This window comes from Chelonia mydas, chromosome 16 (assembly GCF_015237465.2).
Source record: "Chelonia mydas isolate rCheMyd1 chromosome 16, rCheMyd1.pri.v2, whole genome shotgun sequence".
Taxonomy (NCBI): Eukaryota; Metazoa; Chordata; order Testudines; family Cheloniidae; genus Chelonia; species Chelonia mydas.
Genome location: NC_057857.1, coordinates 24,810,688 through 24,834,494, shown reverse-complemented (window position 1 = coordinate 24,834,494; position 23,807 = coordinate 24,810,688). Strand labels below are relative to the sequence as shown.

The 23,807-nt window shown below is 42.8% G+C and overlaps 1 long non-coding RNA gene across 2 annotated transcripts in view; it reads left to right on the top strand.

Annotated features, from left to right (window-relative positions):
- The window catches only part of LOC114019749, a 218,544-nt gene that overhangs the window by 76,310 nt on the left and 118,427 nt on the right, over positions 1-23,807 (top strand). For both annotated transcript variants that reach the window (XR_006286183.1, XR_003564748.3), the window contains exons 2-3: positions 16,756-16,840; positions 20,987-21,066. This is a non-coding gene — a long non-coding RNA (uncharacterized LOC114019749). The remainder of the gene's footprint in view (positions 1-16,755; positions 16,841-20,986; positions 21,067-23,807) is intronic.

Sequence of the window (23,807 nt, the reverse complement as noted above, 5' to 3'; positions counted from 1 at the left end):
TCGATCTATCTATCCCTTCACGCTCGATCGATCGACCGATTCCCTCAAGCCCTGTCGATCGATCGACCGATCCCCTCATGCTCCGTCGATCGATCTATCAATTGATCTTTCTATCCCCTTACACCTCCTCGATCTATCTATCCCCACCCCACCCCCTCGATCTATCTATCTGTTGATCGATCGATCTGTCCCCACCCCACCCTCTCGATCGATTGATCTATCGATCTCAGATATGTAGATTGTTCAAACAAGTCAGGCAAAATGCTCTCTGCAATGGCTTCAGACACGATGGTGATGGGGCCATATAAATACCTGGAGAGATCGAAAACAAATCCCACACCATGTATACAATGAACGTGAGGAGTTCAGTGATCATAGAATCATAGAATATCAGGGTTGGAAGGGACCTCAGGAGGTCATCTAGTCCAACCCCCTGCTCAAAGCAGGACCAACCCCAACTAAATCATCCCAGCCAGGGCTTTGTCAAGCCTAACCTAAAAATATCTAAGGAAGGAGATTCCACCACCTCCGTATGTAATGCATTCCAGTGTTTTACCACCCTCCTAGTGAAAAAGTTTTCTTAATATCCAACCTAATCCTCCCCCACTGCAACTTGAGACCATTACTCCTTGTTCTGTCATCTGCTACCACTGAGAATAGTCTAGAGCCATCCTCTTTGGAACCCCCTTGCAGGTAGCTGAAAGCAGCTATCAAATCCCCCCTCATTCTTCTCTTCTGTAGACTAAACAATCCCAGCTCCCTCAGCCTCTCCTCATAAGTCATGTGTTCCAGTCCCCTAATCATTTTTGTTGCCCTCCGCTGGACTCTTTCCAATATTTCCACATCCTTCTTGTAGTGTGGGGCCCAAAACTGGACACAGTACTCCAGATGAGGCTTCACCAATGTCGACTAGAGGGAAACGATCATGTCCCTCGATCTGCTGGCTATGCCCCTACTTATACATCCCAAAATGCCACTGGCCTTCTTGGCAACAAGGGCACACTGTTGACTCATATCCAGCTTCTCGTCCACTGTCACCCCTAGGTCCTTTTCTGCAGAACTGCTGCCGAGCCATTCGGTCCCTAGTCTGTAGCGGTGCATGGGATTCTTCCGTCCTAAGTGCAGGACTCTGCACTTGTCCTTGTTGAACCTCATCAGATTTCTTTTGGCCCAATTCTCTAATTTGTCTAGGGCCCTCTGTATCCTATCCCTACCCTCCAGCGTATCTACCTCTCCTCCAAGTTTAGTGTCATCTGCAAACTTGCTGAGGGTGCAATCCACACCATCCTCCAGATCATTTATGAAGATATTGAACAAATCTAACCCTAAAATGAATGAGTTCATTTTATTTTAATGAACAAATGGGTTTTTATTACACAAATGTTGACACCTTTTGTTCAAGCATTCCTCAGAGATAACCTATATAATATTTAGGTTTTAAACTTTTATTCAGTTATAGAGAACAATACTTGCACACCACCCACACATACTGCACTCAGATCATGTGTGTGTATATATGTGTAGCTCTGCATATATGCGTATTGAGACAGGCATGCTCCATCTTTATTATCACATATTGAAATAAATGCACGGGGGGCATCTCTCTGGCTTAAGCTATTTAATGGTAGAGTTCTCAGGTTTTCATCTCTGCTTATAAATGAAATTGGTCAAATCGTTGTGGTTTAAGATAGAAAAACACAACAAAAGCTCTGCAGCTGACTGATTTTTGGCACAACATGAAGTAAAAAATAGACACTGGTGCTTCTTTTAAATGAGTGCTGTGCTCAGCGGAGCAGAGATCAAGCCGAAATTCACATTATCGGCTCATGTACCTCACCTGGGGCTCTGTTATTGATAAGTCTGTCATCCCTCCTAATATTGGAGGGGTAATGGCAGCTGATGATTAGGCCACTCTTGAGCTATTAGCTACATTTCTTATCCCTTTTAGAAGAGCTTCTTAGTCAGCTGGGAAACAAAGGCTGCCTTCAGTGAACTAAGACCCAAATTGTGGGCCTGCATCCTGCAACCTGAAAGACACAACTGTTACACTTCCAGGAGCCTCCGAAGTCAGCGAGGAGGTAAATGTCAAAGGTTACCCAGTGGTGTTATCTGAAATGAGTGGGCTCTGGCTGCCGCTCGTGCTGACAGAAGCTTGCAGGGAAATTACAGAAAATTGCCTGTTTTGTCAACATTTTCTCGGGAGGTTTAGAAAAAAAGGGACTCTGGTTTCAGACAGTTAAAGGGGCTCAGTCAGCCCAGAATTGACTGACAAACACTCTATTATTCATCTATGTAAAAAAGTGATATTTTATATCATTTCTTTGAGTGATTGTTAAGTGACTGGATAGCAACTTTGACATGCAAGATAATCCTGGTAATATTTCCAGTTCTTGTTTCAAGGCAGACTTGCTCATTTGTCGAAAGTTACAATAGAAGATATTCAGAAAGGTAGTGGTGACAAAGGGGCTAGCTCCCAAAAATGTCTCATGCAAAGCCAAAGCAATGATAAGGGTCTGCACCCACAGGCTCCAGCATTGGGTGCATTGGAATTAGGTAGACTGGTGGCAGTTAGAGCATGGTTGAACAAAGCACACGTGCAGGAACTGAGCTGATAATTCCAGATCATGTGATACTGCAAACACATCCATGAGAGTTCTGTAGCATCACAGTTTTAAAAAGTTTTTTAAAATAGCTTTTCCTGTGTTGCCACGGTATAGTCATCTTGTCAGGTGTTCCCCAGAAGAGTCATCATTGAGCTGGAAGCACGTTTGTCAGAGTGAAGTGACTACTGAGTTTTTGTAAAAGTTACTGTGGTCAAAGTTGCCTGGGACAGTGACTGCTGGGTGAACTCTGGGGGATCAGGTCAGTAGTCCTCATCACTTTCTGATCAAAGAGACAGATTCCTTGTTATATGTGTATAATACGTGAGTTGCTTGATGAGTCTGTGGCTGCCCGGGTATTTTAGCTACAGTGACTTCATTGCTGGTGCTCAGGCAGAAAAGGCAGGTTTAGCTGGCAAGGAGCGGAGGAGGGAGGGAAGGGTGACCCCATCCACAAAGGCTCCATTATGAGCTGAAGAATGATTAGGTTACAATGGAAAACAGAACCCATAACCATCTATCTAAACGATCCTGTCATGGCTTATTCACACCCCACGTAATTTGAGGACAATGCTTTTTCTGGAATTTTCTGGTCTCTGTCCTAAGCAAATGAATACATTAGTACAGTGCAACCAGTGCCGATACTGTACCCTAACTCCACTCCCTGACACTGCAGTTAAGGATAATACTTTATATACTAAACACTCCTCACATTAGCAGGTTGCACTGAGTAAAGAAGATATCAGAGATGACATTATAAGTCCCATGCAGACTGTTTCCACCTTATCTGAGCCTAGGTACTATAGACGTTTGATGTGAATCAGAAAGTCTCATAACTGGCTGGATTTCTAATGCCTGCATTTCCGTGCCTGGCTGCTGGTCACTATTTGCTCCCAGAACTGCAGGGAAAATGGCATAAAGCGACCAAGTAAACAAGGCTGGGAGGTTTGCAGCACTGTGCTCCTGAGGATGAGAGTTTGCTCTTTTCGACATAGCTACAGTAAAGGCTTTTCTCTGTCATTTCTCTCAAACAATTCCAGTTGGAGACAAACTCAAATGAGCTCATGTTATTAGCAAAAGAATGTAATGTGGTTCAGAGCCATGTTCTTTACAAAATTCACACCTGAAGTAACATTAACATAAGTGCAATGATTTTTTTGTCAGACACTGGAGACAAGGTTTCCTAAATGTTGTTCCTCCTAGCACAAGCCTTAAAAGTAAAGGAAATGCACAATCAAGGTTACTGCTTTTGCCAGTCAAAGACTAAGAAATTCACTATGCCAATGACAGATATTAAAATTCCAAGAAGCTTGAAAACAGTAAAAATACATTTTGAAAAACACTTGTTCCTAAGACAGTAACATTTTCACTTCTTACCAAACTGGTAGTTGTTTTGAACTTTGGGTCCCTGATATGGCATTGGGAACATTCCCACACACTCCTGGTAGAAATCTGAACATAGTGATATCACAGCAATAAGATTCAGTGGTCACCCTTTTTCCATTATTGAGTATATGGTCCCACAACAGAACTGAAACAAATCTATTGCAATATCATTGTTGTTACCCTAATTTGATCTTTTGTAATCACAATGAGCTGGCAATGGCAAGGGTATTGTCCTAATATGAGAGTATAAGTGGTTCATAGATCAGTTTACGTTTCTCTAGATACAGTAAAATAGAGGGAGAGCACAGTAAATAAAGATGTATAGAATTCAAGTAATTTTGTGTGTGCTTAGAGAGTTAACGAGAAAGGGTAGCAAAAAGAGCTAGGACATATAAAAATGGGTAGACAATAATAGTGGGAGGCAGTGACCATGAGATGGTCAAGTTCAGGATCCTGACACAAGGAAGGAAGGAAAGCAGCAGAATACGGATCCTGGACTTCAGAAAAGCAGACTTTGACTCCCTCAGAGAACTGATGGGCAGGATCCCCTGGGAGAATAACATGAGGGGGAAAGGAGTCCAGGAGAGCTGGCTGTATTTTAAAGAATTCTTATTGAGAGCACAGGGACAAACCATCCCGATGTGTAGAAAGAATAGTAAATATGGCAGGCGACCGGCTTACAAGAAGTGGAAGATTGGACAAATGACCAGGGATGAGTATAAAAATATTGCTCGGGCATGCAGGAGTGAAATCAGGAAGGCCAAATCACACCTGGAATTGCAGCTAGCAAGAGATGTTAAGAGTAACAAGAAGGGTTTCTTCAGGTATGTTAGCAACAAGAAGAAAGTGAAAGAAAGTGTGGGCCCCTTACTGAATGAGGGAGGCAACCTAGTGACAGAGGATGTGGAAAAAGCTAATATACTCAATGCTTTTTTTGCCTCTGTCTTCACGAACAAGGTCAGCTCCCAGACTACTGCACTGGGCAGCACAGCATGGGGAGGAGGTGACCAGCCCTCTGTGGAGAAAGAGGTGGTTAGGGACTATTTAGAAAATCTGGACGTGCACAAATCCATGGGGCCGGATGCGTTGCATCCAAGAGTGCTAAAGGAGTTGGCGGATGTGATTGCAGAGCCATTCGCCATTATCTTTGAAAACTCATGGCGATCGGGGGAGGTCCCGGACGACTGGAAAAAGGCTAATGTAGTGCCCATCTTTAAAAAAGGAAAGAAGGAGGGTCCCGGGAACTACAGGCCAGTCAGCCTCACCTCAGTCCCTGGAAAAATCATGGAGCAGGTCCTCAAGGAATCAATTCTGAAGCACTTAGAGGAGAGGAAAGTGATCAGGAACAGTCAGCATGGATTCACCAAGGGCAAGTCATGCCTGACTAATCTAATTGCCTTCTATGACGAGATAACTGGCTCTGTGGATGAAGGGAAAGCAGTGGACATGTTGTTCCTTGACTTTAGCAAAGCTTTTAACACGGTTTCCCACAGTATTCTTGCCAGCAAGTTAAAGAAGTATGGGCTGGATGAATGGACTATAAGGTGGATAGAAATCTGGCTAGATTGTCGGGCTCAACGGGTATTGATCAATGGCTCCAAGTCTACTTGGCAGCCGGTATCAAGTGGAGTGCCCCAAGGGTTGGTCCTGGGGCTGGTTTTGTTCAATATCTTCATTAATGATCTGGAGGATGGTGGATTGCACCCTCAGCAAGTTTGCAGATGACACTAAACTGGGAGGAGAGGTAAATATGCTGGATGGTAGGGATACAGAGGGCCCTAGCCAAATTAGAGGATTGGGCCAAAAGAAATCTGATGAGGTTCAACAAGGACAAGTGCAGAGTCCTGCACTTAGGATGGAAGAATCCCATGCACCACTATAGACTAGGGACCGAATGGCTCGGCAGCAGTTCTGCAGAAAAGGACCTAGGGGTTACAGTGGACGAGAAGCTGGATATGAGTCAACAGTGTGCCCTTGTTGCCAAGAAGGGCAATGGCATTTTGGGATGTATAAGTAGGGGCATTGTCAGCAGATCGAGGGACGTGATTGTTCCCCTCTATTCGACACTGGTGAGGCCTCATCTGGAGTATTGTGTCCAGTTTTGGGCCCCACACTACAAGAAGGATGTGGAAAAATTGGAAAGAGTCCAGCGGAGGGCAACAAAAATGATTAGGGGACTGGAACACATGACTTATGAGGAGAGGCTGAGGGAACTGGGGATGTTTAGTCTACAGAAGAGAAGAATGAGGGGGGATTTGATAGCTGCTTTCAGCTACCTGCAAGGGGGTTCCAAAGAGGATGGCTCTAGACTGTTCTCAGTGGTGGCAGATGACAGAACAAGGAGTAATGGTCTCAAGTTGCAGTGGGGGAGGTTTAGGTTGGATATTAGGAAAAACTTTTTCACTAGGAGGGTGGTGAAACACTGGAATGCGTTACCTAGGGAGGTGGTGGAATCTCCTTCCTTAGAAGTTTTTAAGGTCAGGCTTGACAAAGCCCTGGCTGGGATGATTTAATTGGGGATGAGTCCTGCTTTGAGCAGGGGGTTGGACTAGATGACCTCCTGAGGTCCCTTCCAACCCTGATATTCTATGATTCTGTGAATACTGAAAACATCACAGTGCCATTCTGTTACTCAGGGGTTTGTGAGCTCACCAGGGTTACTGTGCTCAACGCTTGTCTCTGTGTCTCAAAAATGATATAGCACAAATCAAAGTGGATACAGAGATGGGTGACAAAATGTTTAGAGGCCTGACAAGAATTTCCTATGGGAAGAGATGGAAATTATTTAGAACTACTTAGTTGGGGGGAGAGATGGAAAAGCGGGGACATAAGGGTAGGCAAATAATGAATGGTCTAGAGAAGGATAGTCGGGTGCTCTTATTTACCCTTTCTCATAATACAAGAACAAAGGAATGTAAACAAAAGGGAACAGATAAAACTAATAAAAGGAAACACTTTTTTACCAATAATCATCCTGTGAGATTCACTGTCACAAGATATTGAGTCTGCTTGGCAGGATTTTAAAAAATGTTAGACATACAACATGTACAGTTATGTTATATAAGATCAGAGAAAGTTATAAAACCTCATGCTTCAGCATTGAGCCAATCAGTAACTAATAGGGTTTAAGAAGAAACTGCCTTTGTAATGGAGAGCAGAATTGATCCCTGGAGAGTCAGGTACTCTCAGGTAGGGGCCAAGACAGACAGTGTGGGAGGGGTCTATCCTATATAGGCTTTTATATCACATTCATCACTGTAGTAGCTGCTCTCTTATCCTGTCTCCTGCAGATTCTGTGCTCTCATTATTCAGTCCCATAGAAGGGCGTTCTCTTTTCCCTCTTCCATGTCAAACAATGGCACTCTTTCCAGTCACCTCTTTGGCAGGGAGTAGAAAGGCTTTTTGATAAAGCATTGGCCTTTCTTCTTGAACAATGGCAGTGGATGCAAAGGACTGGGCCACAAAAGGAGAAACTGAAATTAGAAAATAAGATGACTCTTATGAATATGTAAGACCTGTGGGGTGAGTGTTATTAGGCCATCATCAGAAATATCCTGTGTTTTTCTCGCTTGCTGTTCAGTCCCTGGCCCGCTGGTTCTGTTCCTGTCAGAAGAGTTGCGAGGCAGGAAGAATACCATAATGCACTGAAAATGTGTTTGCTCTGGCCGGACTATAGGTCTCCTCTTGGGGTTGATTTCTAACAAGGAACTATCCCATTTCTCTGTGAAAATACTTTTCTTCAAATCATGGTTAAGTAGAAGTTATAGAAATTAAAACTGAGGCTCTTACAGAGGAGAAAACCTCACCAGATTCACTCTTGAGTTGCCCCAGCATCTGTCTGTGAAGGAGCCATCGCTGGTATTATATTTTGATGGTTTTTATTCCAAAGATATTGAACCACACTTGCTCTCCCTCTGCTTACTGGAACTTGCTATTCTTGCTTCGCAGAACACACTGTATGTTTCCCCTAATTATACACACTTAAGAGCTCAAAGTACATTTTTACATCATATTCATTTCAGAAGTCCTTTCTACAGATGTTCATGCTATTTCCCTCTGGAGCTATCAGGCTAGGTGGGTGGAGGGGTAGAAAGGTTAGATAGATATGGGAAACAGAGTGTGTAGTGGCAGTCCCCTTTGGCTCTTTTAGTACAGCTGCTACCTCCACCATACAGGGATCCTGGATCAAGTCCTGCTTGTGGTAACATGTAGGACCCACACACAGCAAAACAAGTCTGGTCAGCAGGTGGGGGACTCTGGTAATGGATTGTCTGCTCTAGTTCCCTGTCCCTCTGCTGGTGGGCAGTACCACTTGGGGATGAGGGTGGGACTGGGTCTGTGTGCGCAGATTCTGCAGGGGAAATGAATGTAAGAGATGCAATTGTTGTGTCAACCAGTGGGGGCCAATGCAGTCTTTTTCTTTTACTGGTTTCCATAGCACCAATTGTCATGGTAGGTGGGTGCTGAATTTAGAAATGAAAACATAATATGGACTATGCAAAAATCAGTGAGCAGGATTGTTTGTTAATCAACATTTATTGCTTAATAAAGGAAAGCAAAAGCGTAAGGAGCGCCCATTTCGTTTGTGTGTGTGTGTGTCCCCTTAAGAAGCAGCAGGGAGGGCACTGCTGCTGTGTCACTTTCTCCTTTTCCTGAGGAGTTCAGTAATGACTGAAGTGGCAAGAGGAGCTAGGTGAGAGCTGGGATTTAAGAGCAGCGTATGCCATAGGGCTTGGAGGAGCAGACCTACTGGGTCTGTGTTCAGCTGCTTTGGCTAGAGGTTGCAAATTGTCCTTTGGAAGGTGAAGTTTGATTGTAGGATGTATCAGAGCCCCATAGTAATCTGCACATGGCTCAATATTAAAGGGAAGCGTTTTTCAGTGACCCAGTCCAAGTCCTGTGATGCGAACACTGCTCTAGATTTAGTGTACATATTCTGCTTTCATTTCCTGCAACCTGTTTTCAGGATTATGGTTTTATTTTCTAGGAAACTATATTGTCACATGTGACATGGTAGATTTCCATTGGGGGTGGGACTGCTGTAAAGATGGCAGATGCACAGAAAACTTCATTTACATATTTTACATTAAATCCATCTTTATTGTATTTTTTTAATGAAGACCCTAGTGAAGGTTGGAAACATCTCTGGGTTGGAGGGTCATGCTAGTGAATGTTGATCCTATGCCTGGTGACCTTGGGCTGAAATGCACTGTGTATGGTACAGGTTTGGGTTGTGAGAACTTGACAGTCTCTTAGACCTTGCAGCACTGGGACCAAAATGTATGCAGCCAGTTTATATAGCTTTCTGGCAAACATTCCTAACAACAGTCTGGAACTTCAGATACAATGCTAGCTACTACAATAATGGGGGAAAACTGACAACTTCCACTTAACTAATGTATCAAGTACACACAATTAAAACTATCCTTCTTCCAAAATGCCAACGGGTAACCCTGAAGCAGAAAGTAAGTTTCTCAATGGCATATTTATCTTATGTAGTAATGAAGAATGCAACCAAAATTCCAATAAGCAATTCAAAGGAAGTGACCCCTACGCACAGTAAGTGTCTCTCAAATGCTATCAGCTTTGTACTTAGGATGGGCATCTCTCTCTCTCTCTGATATACACCCTTTTCCAAGCTGTGCACAGTATTTTGCTTCTGAAGGTGCATGCAGGAAGCAGTAGCAGTTGCAGATGTACAGATGGCCCCTGATTCTTCCCCCTCAGTACAGGGACTTTAGTTTGTACCCTTTTTGCCTGTGGAACGCAGCTGCCCTGGATAGGGAATTCACCCCTTGGGGAAGAGGGGTTCCAATTGAACTGGGATAGATTTAACCATTGACCTAGGTGTGAAAGACTCCATATCATTGTCAATACCTACAGCAATTCCTAATAAACTACCAGAAACTCAAGAAGTTCTGTTAATCCTCTTTTAAATTGCCAAGTACAGAACAATGTGGCTATAGACTATATATTTTCTGTAGTATTGAATCATCTATATCTTGTAGGTTGTTCAGACACTAATATTTTTAATATTATATAATGCACATGTACATTTTGCCCTTTTCCATATTTCAAGTATCCACCATGCTCTTTAGTGACCTAGACTAGGGATGAGAGGCTTCAGATGTTAATTCTCCTGACTTCTGGAGTTTTTGTGTAAATCATAGTTCATGTAGTTATATATGTGAGAATCTTAGCTTTCATTTTAAAAAAGTAAGTTTCTAATCCTCATGTTTGGGGAGAAAAGCTTGAAAAATGTGACCCCCTGAAGTTTCAGAATCCACAAGGAAAATAAAAAGAATCCATCCTATATTACATTAAAAATATCTGGATTTTTGGTGGCCTATCTTATGGTTTTGAACATATGGGTTTGGCAATGCTGGATATTTGCACACATTTTTCAATGTAATAGATAGACATAGTAGCTGAGACGCCCCACTGAGTCGAGGATGAGGCATCGTCTCAGAGTTTTGTGATGACTGAATAAAGACCTCGTCCAAAATGTCAGCCAAACCCCCAAGTCTTACAGCACTTATAAAAAGTTTACAAGCAGAATTTGCCAGTGGTAGGAGCAGCTGAGGAGCCATGCATTTCTCCCGCCCTCCCATTCAGGTGAGGAAATGCTTAGGCAAACCAGCTGCCCAAACTCCAAACCTCACTGATGGGTAGCCTCCCCCTGCCCTCTGGCAGAAGCAGTGCCCTTCTATGGTAGCTCCACAGCCCCCCAGCCAGCGAGAGTTGCCAATTTTGGTTGGACATATTCCTGAAAGGTTCATTACATGACAGAATCTTTAATTAAAGATTAATTCCTGGAGACTCCAGGACAATCCTGGAGAGTTGGCACCCCTACAACCAGCAACAGTAAGTGTCAGTTCTGAGTTTGCTGCCATGCATTGAGTTTCAGATTTCGGGGGCCTACAGTGCATTAGTGCCCCAAACTTGCACAGCATAGCTGAGCAGCTCCAGACTTCTTGAGATTTGAAGTTTTCCAGGGTGCTGTGCCCTCTGGGGAATCTCTGCAGGGGAAGCTTCTAAGGAGCAGCAGGAATGGTCCTGATCTCACATCTGAGAGATGAGAGGAGAAACATAGCTGAACTTACCAAAGTCTCCAGAAGGGTCCAGGGAGGGTTTAGCTGTAGGGAAGGTCAAAGGTTCTGGTTAGCTCTTTCCTTAGTTTAGCAGCATTGTTTTGCTCACCCTTATTCTCAGGTACCTCTGTTGGTTTCAGCTGGGAGGGGAAACAGGAGCACAACACACAGCAAGAAAAATCTGTTCTGAGCTGACTAAACCAGGAAGTGCTGGACATTATTTCTCTCTTTATTGCGTGGCTTTTTCATGGTGCTCGTCACTGGAGTGGTCTGATCATTCATGCACACCTAGTGAAGCTTCCAGATGCAGAGGCTTGAATATGTGTGGAAAGCCTCTGGAGAAGCACTGAAACTTCTGAATGCTCACATTGTAAACTGCACCACCAAACCCTTTGGGTTCCACCCATCACCTCTGCTGCTGTTACCCTTAAATGTACAGAGGAGGAAGTGGCTGGGTTTTTGCTGGTCGTCTCGCGTGAGCCCACTGCCCTGGCTACATTGTGATTTGTGACCACTGTAATGAGGTTCAAATTGTTAGCTTTTACTATTGTTACTGAGCATGTTGTCTTAAAAATGGACAGCTTCAAGACTCTTCGAAGTAGGAATTTCCTTGGAGAAATAATCTACATTAAAGCACAGCATAAAACGGGAAGTGCTATTATGACTCATTTATAATAGTGGTGATTTGTATATGACAGGATGTCAAGGATATGGTCAGAAATGTGATACTCTGTACATGCGATCTCCTGGTTCGTTTTATTCTGTGACTATGAGACTCACCTTGTGACCCCTACAATAACATTCTTGGCTCTTTCTGAGCACCAGATGTCAGTTTCATTAGCTAACCAAGTTACTTCTCTGTGTATTAAGAAAGTTCTGAGTTACACAAAATTGCTCTTCAGAGAGAGGGCAAGAGAGCATGTCTATAACTTACGATCTTCTAATCTTTTAATTTTGTCAGTACCAGCATTCTGCTCTGAATCCACTGAGGCTGCCATCAGTTATCAAAAACCCAGGTCTTGGAATTCACTGCTGCTAGACTAAATAAAAATTGTCAGCAATCTTTAGTTTTAAAAACAGTGGATGGTTTTCTGGCTCTGTCACTTAGTGTAAATATAAGTACTTACCAAGTGCATCTTATTACATCTAGTGTTATGAGACTCAGATCTTCTAGCAACTTCATGGATCATGAGATCAGTACAAGAATCTGGAGTCTTGTTTCCCCTCTAGGTCACCTGTATTAATGTGCCTTCTTTTTTATTTGTATAGTTTAGCATGTTACAGGTGCTACTAGAAACAAACAGTAATGCAAATGGTAACTACAATAATAATATAACCCTGTTATTTTTGGTGCATTTTGGTCTGCAGAGGACGTTTTAGTTTCTAAAATATCTTCCACACCAAGATCTTTCAATTTAGGATAATAAAGATGAGCTGTAATAGCCCAGGTGTGTGAGAATTCCTCCTTTGTTGAGTTGTTTTCATCACAACATGGAACTTGTGTATTCTTCTACCAAACAACCCCCCCTTTTTTCTGCTGGTGCATAACAGCTGAAATGTTGTAAAGCAAACAAACAAAAATTAACTCCGGGGCAATGTCTTTTGAGTTTGTCTTGAGAGTGGTAACTTCATTTAATTTAATGCTAGGTTTACAACATAAATACAGCTCCATTCACAAATACTGTCCAACAAGAGAGAGACTAGAGTGCTCAGTGGGGGATGGGGGGCCCACAGGCACCCACAGAGATACAGTCGCCCTTGAGTACCACCATCACTATTCAGCTACGTATTATCACTTGTTTTCATGGCCCTTTGCATGGTGCATTGTCCATGAATGTTCTCTCATGTGGCTATGCTGCCTTGCACACTAGAGTGTATTCATGGGAGCTCTGGACAGGGTTTCTTTTAAAAGTTGAACTAGCGTTTTACAGAATGGCTCCATTTGCTCCAGAGAGATTTAGTGAATTAATTAATCCTCAAGCCCCTCTTTGGGGCTCATTCCCTTTGTGTGTTGCAGGAGCCCCTTTGGGATGCTGCATCACCATCACTTTGCAAAGGGTGGTGATTTCCCTCTAGGCGTTCTACACTATTAGTCTTGGTGGCTCGTGCGGAATGTGGCAACAAACCCTTATAATCTTCTTCAAACTCCGTAAGTGGGTGTAATGCATCTACAGCGGCTTGTGTTTCCTACCACAGCTAAGCGATAGGAAAGCAGTTAGACTGTTACTTACCTTACAATGGCCATTGATTTATTCCTGCAGCAGCCTTTGCTTCCAGCACTTCCCTCAATGGAACTCATACTCTGTGTGGTTCCTCTGGGCATACTGAGAGACCTACTGACTGATATTTCCCAGCCCTTGGTCCTGTCTCATATCCCTCGCACTTACATTTTCTATGCTGAGGAAGGCAGCAGCATCTGCAATGGGAATAGCTCTGAGGGTCAGAGCTAGAGAAGCCATCAAGGGCTTTTGCTCTGTTTTTTATATATATATTTTCCCCTGTGATCAGTATCTTGTGGTCATTTCATATTTGTTCTGTAGACTCCACGATTTTTAGCAGCAGGCAAATTTAGTCAGCTCACATCAACCCCCAATAAGATCCAGACATCTTAGGTTGGAATCAGCAGCAAAGAAGAAGAAGAATTAAGCATTGATGGCCTGTTGGGATGTAAGTGACAATATCCCACCAGTTATCACAGCCTGCTAAAGAAATGCTAGCCAAGGTTGTTAGCAGTATGAAATAGAAACCTTTTCACCTCTGGCTTCCTCTCAATCTCCAAAACTGGCTGTTCTTTGGCTTCATATCTATTGCATGCTGCTTCTGAGATACGCACTGCATGAAATCCTGCCATGTTTCGGTCAGAGCTGAGTGAATACAGGCAATAGCGGAAGGGAACAGATTCCCAGATGGTTGTACTGCCCTGGAGAGGGTCTAGAAATCTGGAGACAGACAGGCTGACCTTAAAACAAACAATCCAATAGCAAGGTGTTAAGCCTTCATTGTGTAACGCCGACAAATCCCGGTCATCGGTGAGCGGGATGGAACCTGGGACCTCTGGAGCTAAATACATGAGCGAAAAGCCACATGGCCCTTATCAAAGGCTGTAGCAGAGTTATTAATCTCTAAGTGGTCTCGGTGCTATTAGTGGGGACAGAACACCACACCCAGGAGGTGTGTGGATTACAAACTTCCCCTAGCTGAGGAAGCGCATCATGAGCATCAGAGATTTCCCACTTGAAATCCCGGACAAACCCTCACTTGTAACGCCAACAAACCCCCGTCATCAGTGGGTGGGATCAAACCTGGGACCTCTACTGCATGAGCTAAAAGCCACCTGGCCCTTAACTAAGGCTGGAGCAGCCTCATTAATCTCTAAGTGGTCTCAGTGACACTAGTGGGGACAGAACACCACACCCAGGAGTTGTGTGGGTTACAACTGGAACTCAGCAGAATTCTTAAAACAGTGATTTAGCTGTGTTTAGGGCATGGGAACAGCCACACTGATCAGACCAATGGTTCATCTAGTCTGGTCTTCCACCTCCTGCAAAAACCAGTGACAGATGCTGTGCAAGAAGGTACAGAATTTGTAACTGATTAGGTAATAATTTGCCTCTGGGGAAAGTTGGTGTTTGTCCTATGACCTGAAGCAAGATGGTTTTGCATAATTTGTATCTCAGCTACTGTAACTGCAGATATTTTTATTAACCATGTAAGTGTCTAATACTTTTTTGAGTTCTGTCAAGCTCATTGTCTCAGTGATATCACATGGGAATAAGTTCCACAGGTTAATCAAGGAGATAGATAGATTAGATAAAAAGAGTATTTCCTTTGATCAGTTTTAAATCTGTTGCCTTTCAGTTTCTCTGGATGTCCTGATCTACTGGGAGAAGGCACATGTGATTTACCTTCTCTATAGCTTGTGTTACTTTACACAACTCTCTGATGTCCCCTCTGAGGGTTAGATTGCTTTATTGAGGCCCATCACAGAGCGGGGGGCAGGATGGACTATCACATGCCTGGGAAGCACAGAGAACACTTCCCTGGGACACAGCATACTCCTGACACTTGTTACTGCCCCAATTTAGGGCACAGCCTGCTCCTTATGCATGAGTGGAGGGGGCACAGTGATGCAACTTCTCTTTCCCTGCTTTGGGCTCTGTGCACTTCAGGGTTGTAGTGATGGAGCAGCCTCTGCACTCCCCTGAGTGCAGGTATTGCAATTTGACTTGGCCCTTACACTTGCAACACAAATAGGTGGAACCAGCAGTCCGGCCCTGAGCTTAGTATTCCCACCTGCTAAATCCTCCTCACGTGGAATGTTCCAGGCCTCTCAGCATTCTGGGCCCCTTTCCCATTTCTGCCGTATCTTTGATGGAATTGGGTGACTGAACAAAGTGTCCCAGGGAGGACATCTCCTCGGTTTATAGAATGGCATCACCCTATTTCAGTACAATATACCAGCTCTTTCTGTTTAGCTAGAGTTTATTTTTATTAAAAGAGTCAGTGAAAGGCAGCGGCACAGGGAAGCTGCTACGATGGAAGGCATGTCGGAGTGCATACTCCTACATACAGAGGTAGAGACGCAGGTAAATGCCATAAATATGAACCTCTTGTCTGCTTTTCTGACCACTTATATACATCAGGCAGGAGTTTTCACTGAGCTGTTTATATGTCCCGAGGTAAAATTACTTCAGTTGATTCCATAGTACAATCAAGAGCTACTACGGCCTGTTACTTCCATGTGCTAGCATTGTTAACACCATTGTGGGAGTGTTGTGGAATTTTGTGGCATGAACCACAAGTGGAATCGAACCTTTGATGTGTGCATCACAGGATCACGTAACTGCTGGGCAAACAGACTTCTGTCCGTGAGAACGAGAAACAAAGCAAAGGAAGCACTGGTGACAGCACAGACTACCTGGAAAATAGCCTGCAGGGTTATGTTTGCTTATCCTGACAGCTAGATTTTATGTCAGAAGTTCTAAAGTTGTGTGCGGCAACTATGAATCTAGTTCTAGGGTATAGCTAGATGAAGGCCATGCTGACACATTGAGCTGACAAATTCTATATGTTAAGAACTGGGGAATGCATATCATTAGCTTTTGAACACACAGAGGTGCAGAACTCTGTGTTCTGCCAGAAAGCAACATACTCTAACGTGCTCTGTTTGTGTGATTTAGTTCCAGGATCTCTTAATTGATATCCCTTATCTAGCAGGCCGATACCTCAAATGAATCAACTGCTGAATACTTTTCTGGCTAAGCAGTTGGAAGCAGTGCTCTGTTTAGAAGTTTTAATGACCAGATGAGTCTAAATGTAAAAATAATTTACATGTAACTGATTTGTTACTTGGCAGATCTTACTATTTCACATTACTGTATCACAAGAAATAATTTATTTCAGAACCTCAGTAGCAGCAAGACTAACCTGCAGCGTTTCCAGTGACCTCCAGAAGTGATATGCTGTGCCCCTTCTGGAGACTGCCCTTTTTCTTGTGAAGAATAGTGGTTTTGATTTACCTGCTGCACAGTGCTGTGTAGAAAATCAAACAGTGGAGGTTTTCTGTGCAAATATTTTTCTTTCAAAATAGAACCTTTAATGTATTCTAAGCAGCCTTTCTAACTTGAGTTTGCTCTTACTGTTATTAATTTTTTTATTAAAGATCTTGTTATTTTCAGAGTTCCCCGGTGACCCATTAACAACAGATTTTTATGGAAAAGAAGCATGGTTAAACTGGTGAAAATAACTGTGCACAAGTCATAAGTAAGTAATATAAGCTGCAGCAAGGATACTGTGTGTTGTTTTAATTTCCAAAATAGCAACAGTTCAGACATTTAATTGCATTTTTATGACTTTTTTTTCATAGCTGCCTAGTGTAAAATACGTTGCCAGTAATATATAACTGCTAACAACTTTTAAGTTACTTAAGCTGGCATTAGATTTCTTATCCTATTGGAGATGAAGGTTATTTAATGTACTCTTCATTCTCAGAAAAAATTCATCTTTATTTGTTATCATATCTTCATTGCTGTTCTGTAATTTCTTTCCCCTCTTCTCACCATGGCTACCCTGCCTAAAAGTAGGGAGCAGGAAGAGCGGAGGAGTAATTTATTTATTTATTATTCATGTATTTTCATGAGTTTAGGTTTATAAAGTGCGCCCTCCACAAAGTTTATTTTTGCAACCAGCCAACAATGCTTCATCTTGCATAGTCAGTGCTAGCTGTTATTGGGGGCATGCAGGGCCACTAACCTGAGCATCATCTCTCTCTCATTGTCACTGTGTGATAATGACTAATGACAGTGTCCATATTGCCAACTCACAGCACAGGATGGACTGTTCTCTTCTGAGCGTCAGATGCTTGCTCAGCATAACATTCCTGGTGTGGTTCCAGTGCAGGCAGAGAGGGAATACATGGAAAGCAGGTGCCACTTGATTCCAGGGCAGTTCCTGATCACTGAGATACAGGCAAGAAGCTGCAGTGTGGGAATTACACCTCATCCTCAGTCTGGTGTGTCTGTCTCCCTAGGCGTTTTTTTTGGTGTTCATCCCCACGGTAGCTGAGCGCCATACTACATTATATAAAGAGTAGGTCAGTCAAGCGATTAAAAAGATTAATCGCCATCAATCACACTGTTAAACAATAATAGAATACCATTTATTTAAATTTTTGGATGTTTTCTACATGTTCAAAAATAGTGATTTCAATTACAACACTACACAGAATACAAAGATTTATTTTTTATTACAAATATTTGCACTGTAAAAAAACCAAGAAATAGTATTTTTCAATTAACCTAATACAGGTACTGTAGTGCAATCTCTTTATCATGAAAGTTGAACTTACAAATGTAGAATTGTGTACAAAAAATCTGCATTCAAAAATAAAACAATGTAAAATTTTAGAGCCCACAAGTCCACTCAGTCCTACTTCTTGTTCAGCCAATCACTCAGACAAACAAGTTTGTTTACATTTTCAGGAGATGATAATGCCCAATTCTTGTTTACAATGTCACCTGAAAGTGAGAACAAGCATTGTCATGGCACTGTTGTAGCCAGCGTTGCAAAATATTTACATGCCAGATGTGCTAAAGATTCATATGTCCCTTCATGCTTCAACCACTATTCCAGAGGACATGCGTCCATGCTGATGATGGGTTCTGTTCGATAATGATCCAAAGCAGAGCGGACCGATGCATGTTCATTTTCATCATCTGAGTCAGATGCCACCAGCTGAAGGCTGATTTTCTTTTTTGGTGGTTCGGGTTCTATAGTTTCCTGAAAGCATGCTCCATACCTTGTCCCTCTCAGATTTTAGAAGGCACTTCAGATTCTTAAACCTTGGGTTGAGTGCTGTAGCTATCTTTAGAAATCTCACATTGGTACCTTCTTTGTGTTTTGTCAGATCTGCAGTGAAAGTGTTCTTAAAATGAACATGTGCTGGGTCATCATCCGAGACTGCTATAACATGAAATATATGGAGAATGCAGGTAAAACACAGAGCAGGAGACGTACAAGTCTCCCCAAGGAGTTCAGTCACAAATTTAATTAACTCATTTTTTTTAAATGCGCATCAGCAGCATGGAAGCATGTCCTCTGGAATGGTGGCCGAAGCATGAAGGGGCATACAAGTGTTTAGCACATCTGGCATCTAAACACCTTGTAATGCCGGCTACAAAAGTGCCATGCAAATGCCTGTTCTCACTCTCTGGTGACATTGTAAATAAGAAGAGGGCAGCATTATCTCCTATAAATGTAAACAGACTTGTTTGTCTTAGCAATTGGCTGAACAAGAAGTAGGACTGAGTGGACTTCTAGGCTCTGAAGTTTTACATTGTTTTGTTTTTGAATGCAGTTATATAACAAAAAAAAATCTGCATTTGTAAGGTGTAATTTCACAACAAGGATTGCACTACAGAACTTGTATGAGATGAATTGAAAAATACTATTTCTTTTGTTTATCATTTTTACAGTGCAAATATTTATAATAAAAAATAATATACACTTTGATTTCAATTACAACACAGAATACAATATATATGAAAATGTAGAAAAACATCCAAAATATGTAATAAATTTCAATTAGTATTCTATTGTTTAACGGTGCGATTAAAACTGTGATTAATCATGATTAATTTGAGTTAATCGTGTGAGTTAACTGCAATTAATCAACAGCCCTAATAAAGAGTTCTTCTGGTGAAAGCTTTATTGCCTCCGAGGCTGTCTGTCTGTCTCTCTTGGTTTCCCTGCCTTTCCTGTGCACATGTACAGATGGGAGCTCAGTCCTCTAAGAGAAGAATTGGTTTGAGGGGCCCCCTGATTGTTCTGGAGATTCAACTATGACGAGTTTGGTCACAGAGATCCCCTTGGGACTGTCGCCTGATGTGCTGGAATGACCTCTGAGTCCAGTTTGGGACTCCAGAACCCTGCCTTGTTGAACCAGACATGCTAGTCTGCTGCAACATAGATCCAAGGTCTGGGCCACACCCCCAAAGCTGCAGACTCTAACCTAAAACGGCTCAGCAGGTTACCTCTCCAGCACCCAGACACCCAGTTCCCAATGGGATCCAAACCCCAATAAATCCATTTTACTCTGTATAAAGCTGAAACACGGTAAACGCATAAATTGTCTGCCCTCTAGAACACTGATGGAGAGATATGCACAGCTGTCTGCTCCCTCTGATATTAATCACTTATTCTGCGTTCATTAATAAACAAAAGTGATTTTATTAAGTATAAAAAGTAGGATTTAAGTGGTTTCAGTAATGATAGATGGAACAAAGTAAGTCATCAAGCAAAATAAAGCAAAAACACGCAAGTCTAAGCCTAATACATAAAGAAACTGATAACAAGTAATATCTCACCCTCAGAGATGTTCCAATATGCTTCTTTCACAGACGAGACTCCTTCCTAGTCTGGGCCCAATCCTTTCCCTGGTACAGTCCTTGTTAGTTCCAGCAGACATCTCAGGTGGTAAGCAGGGGCTTTCTCATGATTGGCCGCCCCTTTGTCCTGCTCCGTCCACAAGGCGGGAATCTTTTGTGTTTCTGGGTCCCCAGCCCTCCTTCTAAATGGAAAAGTATCAGATTTAAGATGGATTTCATTATCAGGTGACATGGTCACATGTCACTTTAAGACCCCTAGACTCCACTCCCTGTGGGCTGGCCCACACGTACCCAGGAAGGTTTGGAAGTAAACAGAACCATTCACAGGTCATTGATTCTGAAGCACCCTTAATGGCTTCCACTTAATACGTTTACATCAGTAATACAAGTTTATGTCCTATTCTCCTAACTCCAGACCTAGAAATAACACATGGAAACAAATGGGATGAACACACTCAGTAGATTATAAGCTTTGTAATGACACCTTACAAGAGACCTTTTGCATAAAGCATATTCCAGTTACATCATATTCACATTCATAAGCATATTTTCATAAAGCATATGGAGTGCAAAGTCACATCAGCTACTACTGGTTCACCCTCCCAGGAACTCACTGGTGAAGATACCTTTAAAGTCTGAACTCACGGGAGCAGGGGGGTATTTTTAATTTATTCTTGAACTTTACATCAACCTAAAGTGACCTGGAAAATCCTGCTTGTTTTCCAGGGCCAAGAGGATCAGAGCCAGGTGCTTGCCCTAAAGCTTTGGCTTCAGCACCAAGTCGAGCTATTTGATCTGAAACTAAACAAACATTTTATGGGGGAGATGAGAGGGTCAGAGGAAGAGAGAGAGGGAGGCTTTGAGACTGTTGTGATTCTTTCTGCCACTGTACTATAATTCAGTGCAATTACCTCATTACTACCATACGAAAGCATAATATTCAATTGTAGTCATGGTTAACACTTGTTCCTGAAGGAGCTACAATTTCTTCTTTTGTGTTTGTTTTTGTCTTTTGCTAATACAGTAGCACTCCAGTTTTCAGAAGAGCTTGGCAGACTTGGCCTGGCAGGCGACCTGAACTCTGCACACCTGGCTAGCCATAAGGTAGGTAACTAGGATTACTGAAAATCATTCACCTTACACAGTAAATATACACAGATTAACAGACAATAAGCACCAAGTAAGATACTGGAAGAAGTTTATCTATAGTTTGATTTAGTTGCAGCCTAGTTTATAATTTAAAAAAGCAGATACACTTGGGGTTCGAGAAACAGCTTTTTAAAGCCTAGAATGAAGGTTTATATGTGTAATATGTAATATATAAAGAGCTGCTTAGTCAACAAGTCTCCTAGCAGCAGAGCAGGGGAAAAACTGTGGTATGGCAAAGAGCTATCACGGTCGCCAGCTGATGCTGGAATTTTGCGTGTGCATCCACTGTCTGTCACTTCTGCCATTGAAAGGTAATCGGCTGCCAGCTCTGAAATATTTCCTCAGTGGATTCTGCTGAAGTGCAGGGAGGGGGCTGGCTGGGTGCTGGGACTTTTTGGGGATTCCTAAGTGCAACAAGCCAGGAACATTGACAGTGCTTTTACCCTGCAAGCCATCAGTGACAATGCAACAAGGTTAACGTAGGTGGAGCCTGCAGGAAGAGTTCTATGCTTCAGGGGTCCAGGGATGGACTAAATGCCCTAACAGGCTTTTGTATCTCAAACTTCCATGAGTTACTGAAGAATATATTGACCAGAATAAGAGATTCAATGCTGATAGATAAAGCACAAAGCAAAAAGGAGGGAGTTTATATTTAGTTGCTTATCAGCCAACAGGAACTATAATCAAATACTATCCTAGTTTCTAGATTTTTGATGGCTACTTCATTCCCTTCACAATGTACGTTAGATGTTCATTACTCAGATTAAACTAAGACCTCCAAAGATGACCTGAGTGTTTCCCTAGAGAGCAAACAAAACTACCCCCCACCTGTTGTTAGATAAGCTCAGCCCAAGATTTAAAGCAATTTATTTTCTACTTTTATCATCGACTACCCCACTTCAAGATCTGCCTCTTGGATGAGGCCCTGTCAACAGTGGACAGACAAGGTGACTGTGCTTCTTCTAGTACTTCTGTACTTGCTCTTTTAAACCTACCTTAATAATGGTTAGCATTGCCTAGGATCCGGTAGCTCCAAAACCCTGTACAAACATTAATTAATACTCTCAGTACCCACAGAGTATCAGTAGATGAGAAACTGAGGCAGGATGTTAAGTGACTTACTCAGAACCACAACAGAATCATTAGTCAAGCTGGAAATGGAACCCAGGAGTGCTTGTTCCAAGCCCTGGGCTAGCCCAGTTAGACAAGATGCCTGTATCTACATACTCATAGATATTAGGGCTATTATGTTTGGTCACTGTGTGCTGTCTGCCTGTAAGCAAGTCTACAACCTTTATTGCAGAAGTTGGTTGCTTGTACTGTGTTACTTGAACTACTTAAATGGGATGCAAAATAACTTAGCTCCTTCTTCACTTCAGTACCACATTGTAAGCCTCTCTCATGGTACAAAGGGATAGAGGAGTATGAATGTTGTTCTGTAAATTAATAGCATAGTATTAGCAGCAACAAATCCCACCTCTCTCCTTCCCTCCCCCACCATATCTAGCAACTCCTTTCTAAATCACTGTCAGTGCACTAGAGGGTTGCTGTATTTATTAGGATCCAATAATGCATTACACATTCCTCCATGTGATTCTCTTTTAATTACTCCCTTGGGGATTAGTCAGGCAGTGTTGATGGTGTTGGACTATACACTAGGGCTGTTCAGATTAATGACCCAATGATTCACACGACAAGACATTCTTGAAATGTAATTGATTGTATTAATTGTTTCACTGAACCAGAGCAGCCACCCCAGTGCTCCTAGCACTGGAGCTGAGCCTTTGCCATGGTAGCAGAGCGGGTGCAATAGCTGTGCCAGTTGGCCTGAAGGCTCTGCGTTGGCACGTCTTACCCATCTTTTGTGCTTGGCTTCACTCTGCCTCTCTAGTCTAGGCTGCTCATGGACTCTTCTTTTTTGCAGACGCCCAGTTGTGGAGGAAAGACCTGTGATGTCCACTGAGATCAGTCATAGTCCTGGGGGAACACTCCCTCCATCATTCAGCAGACAATGCTGGAGTGCCTGCTGTTTGGCACAGGGTTGTATTAGGTTACTAGAGAGTCTTATTCAATAGGGTTGAAAAATGGGCAATTTGCAAAATTTTATTACTCTCAAAACAGAGAATGACTTGGTGAAATTTAATATGGCTCAGAGACTGAAAGCAGCTACAGTGGAGCTGGCTCTCATGATTATGGCTGAGGTGAAGACTGAGTGGCCTTCAATGGAGAAAGAGACAAGGGCATGGCAAGGACAGAAATGACAAGATGCCCATGTCAGCCTGCACTGGATGCACCCAGGGATATTCCCTCTCCTTTTGCTGAGGTGACCCGAGGAAGGTGAGATTTTTCAACAGCATGTCGACTCATCTTGAATGCACTGAGTGAGCAGTTGGCATTCTTACCCTGCTCTATATCCACTCCACATGTCAGCTGCTCCTTGTTCTGGGGTGTAACATAGTCAGCATCCATCTCTCCTGCATGCCCTCCTTTTCTCTGGCCGTTAGTGCCTGCAAACACAGTTCTTTTCAGCAGGGCAGCACCCGCCTCTCGTGGGTGACCCCCTTTCTCTCAGATATGAGCCTGCTTTTATATTTTGGTCTTACATCAGGGTGGCACCTGCGTCCCGCAAGTACCCCCGACTGGTTGTTCTCTCAGCTGATCTTTGGCAGGTCAGCCTTCTAGCTGAGCCACACATG